Source organism: Crocuta crocuta, unplaced genomic scaffold, assembly GCF_008692635.1.
Source record: "Crocuta crocuta isolate KB4526 unplaced genomic scaffold, BGI_CrCroc_1.0 scaffold89, whole genome shotgun sequence".
Lineage (NCBI taxonomy): Eukaryota > Metazoa > Chordata > Mammalia > Carnivora > Hyaenidae > Crocuta > Crocuta crocuta.
The window spans coordinates 3,827,633-3,830,891 of NW_027551559.1; the positions used below are offsets into that span (position 1 = coordinate 3,827,633).

Here is a 3,259-nt window from a genome sequence, read left to right on the forward strand (position 1 = left end):
GGCGCAGGGACGCGCAGCGGCGCGGCGCTCACTCCGCGCGTGTTTGCAGAAGGGAGAGCCAGTGTGCCCGGTGCGCAGGTAAAGGAGCGACCCACGAGTCCCTTTTCACAACCCAAGCAGCAGTTAAGTTCACTACGGCTGCAGACAAGCACCCCGGGCCTGCCCACTTGGGCACGTTTTCCTGCCCTGCTCCGCCACCGCTGTAAAAAATGTTGTTGAAATCATACTGCACATGAACTCGTATTTATTTTTGACGCTTGGTCGGGAGCCTTTCTTCCCTGCCTTTGAATGGAATCCTCTTTGTAATTATTGTCCTACAAGTTGGGCGTTTGGGTTGTATAGTTTTCGCCAATATAAGCCTGTGGGAAAGATGGGCCTATTTGCATTGAAATGTAACCAAATTGAAGGAGAGTTTGGCCACCTGATGTGTCCGTGTGTCCAGGAGCCAGTACAAATTGACACCAAGCTTTTGCAGAGAGGAAAATTAGGCCATTTATTGATGNAATGCTCAAGAGTCCGGAACTCTCCGATGGCTTGCATGAGGGTTTTTAAGGGCAAAATTTGGGGGAAGAAGTCTCCAGAGAAGGTGGACACTGTTGGTAAGAAGCCTGTGAGGCCCTACCAGCAGGTCACCTGGTGCCACTTCATCTGGTGTCTTGGAAGTCCTTTCCATTTCAAGAGGCTTGGAATCTGGAAAATATCTTTATTCCTTACATAGAAATGGAAGCGAGCATTCCTGTCCCTTGAGCCTAGGCCTGCATGTTCCTTGGCTGTGCGTCGGGGAGACATGACCTCTGGTGTTTCATTCTTTCATCTGAACTGACAAGATGGATGCCGGCCTCAGAAAATCATTATGGGGGCGCCTGAGGGGCTCACTGGGTTAAGCGTCCGACTCTTGATTTCGGCTCAGGTCATGATCTGAAGGTTTATGAGTTAAGCCGTGCATCGGGCTCTGTGCTGACAGTGTGGAGCCTGCTTGGGATTCTCTTTCCTTCTCTCTCAGCTCCTGCTGTGTGCTCTGTCTCTCTCTCTTTAAAAAATTATCGGGGCGCCTGGGTGGCTCAGTCAGTTAAGTGTCAGACTTCAGTTCAGGTCACACGATCTCACGGTTTGTGAGTTCGAGCCCCACGTCAGGCTCTGTGCTAACAGCTGAGTCTGGAGCCTGCTTCACATTCTGTGTCTCCCTCTCTCTCTGACCCTCCCCTGCTCGTGCTCTCTCTCTCTCAAAAGTAAACATTAAAAATTAAAAAACAATTGTTATCCACATTTGGCAGTATTTCCTTAGGGCGGCTATTAGGTCTAGAGAGGAGACCGTGGGGCTAGCATTATGGCATCTTTGGTGCCAGGTACTGCGTGCATGTTGCCAAGGACCGCACAGGTCACGCACACAGCCATGGGGGCTGGGAGGCGACATGTCTCCTGTCCTGGCCCTTGCTGACATAAGGAACTGCGATTAGGTCTACCTGCTGATGAAAGATACAAGCTGATGTTTTCAAAGCCCATTTCAACTAAGGTGGCCAGAAGTGAGCCCCACAGGTGCCTGGGGACATAGGATCTGGGCCTCGGAACAGCCTCAGAGAGGCCAAGGGCACCATGTGATTGGCTTGTGTGCAGGCCAGTGGGTACTCATCACATCCACCTTTCTAATTCTTGCTGTCTAGACCTGTACCCTATGGAACATAGAAGCATGGTTGCGGACAAATAAATCTGGAGTTGTTGAGGTCGGTAGAATCATCTGTGGACATAGGGATTACGTAGGGCCCTGCTTTCCCAGCCGCAAGATCGGAACTCAGTTGCCAAGCAAGTTCCGGCAGTGTTTACCCAGTAAAGGAGAAACACTGAGCCTTCTCCTTTAGGCACTGCCTTCCCCTGTTAGCTTTCAGCCTTAGTTTGCTTGCTGCTGGTTTCCAAATCTCTGAGGCTTCTAGAAATTTCTTCCTGGATTTCTTTACTTGTTACAGTCCCATCCATGCCAATTCCTTTTTCTCGTCGAGATCTGTTTTCTGGTTCTGCTGGAGAACGTTGTTGCATCTGGAAGTCTGACTTCTGAGTTGTTTACGTCCTCGAGGGTACGAAAGTAGGAAAACCACGTTCTCTGGACCACACTTTACCACCCATTTCTCGCCTTTTTTGACTTCCGATGAGAAAAAGGGAATGTTATTCAAGAGCGTTGTTAAAAGATGATTTTCAGGGAAAGGTAAGATCACGACTCTCATACAGATACAAAAATGAGCAAACGTTGGGGCACCTGGCTGGCTCGGTCGGTAGAGCATGCAACTCTTGATCTCGGGTTGTGAGTCCCTGAGTCCCATGTTGAGTGTTGAGGGATTACTTAAACATTTTTTTTTTAAATGTGCAGGTGTTAAAGATTCTATTTTATTTATTAAAGCGGGAACCAGGCATATTTTATAACTGATTCAAAAGAGAAGTCAAGAAGGACAGGTATATATGGGGCAAGGGAATCCCTCAGGAGGGTTCGTGTTAGGGGAAGGGGCAGGAGCTTTTTATCTTGAACAGGTCCCAATAGTTCATTTTTGCTTTTATTTCCCTTGTCCCTGGAGATGTGTCAAGTGAGAAGTTGCTGCGGCCGAGGTCAGAGAGCTTGCTGCCTGTTTTCTCCTGTAGCGTTTTGATGGTTTCCTGCCTCACATTGAGGGCTTTCATCCATCTTGGGTTTATTTTTGTGTCTGGGGTAAGAAAGTGGCCCAGGTTCATGCTTCTGCGTGTCGCTGTCCAGTTCTCCCAGCACCGCTTGCTGAAATGGGTGATGGGCATTCAGGAGGGCACTTTTAGGGATGAGCACTGGGTGTCCTATGTAAGTGATGAATCACTGGGTTCTGTTCCTGAACCAAGACTACATTGTATGTTAACTCACTTAAAAAAAAAAAATGAAAAAAAAAAAGGAGATAGTGCAGGACACGTCAGGTCCTTGGAATTGGCATCAATAGGTACCAGTGGTCCCCACGGGTCTTGACTTGTGATATCATGGAAGCACTTGGTGTGTGAAGTAGGACTGAAGGGTGTTGAACAACAAAGGATTCATTCATGGCATTTGTTAAGGAACGGAACGCAGACCTTATTCAGGACCATCGGGACAGGTGTAGGGACCAGGCACTGGGGGAGAGAGATTGAGCTCAGCTCTGGAAATAACAGAGAAAAGTGAAAATTTATAGCCCCGGAGTGGAGCAGCGGGGGTCAGTGGGTGGAAAATGACTGAGAGGAAACGTCACAGGGGATGGGGGTTCTGCATCAACTGACG

The 3,259-nt window shown here is 48.6% G+C and overlaps 1 protein-coding gene across 2 annotated transcripts in view; it reads left to right on the plus strand.

Annotated features, from left to right (window-relative positions):
• Positions 1-6: 6 nt before the first annotated feature.
• Positions 7-3,259, plus strand: part of CMBL (carboxymethylenebutenolidase homolog) — a 24,604-nt gene continuing 21,351 nt past the window's right edge. For both annotated transcript variants that reach the window (XM_077749441.1, XM_077749443.1), the window contains exon 1: positions 7-78. The gene's annotated coding sequence lies outside the window, so the exon portion shown is untranslated. The remainder of the gene's footprint in view (positions 79-3,259) is intronic.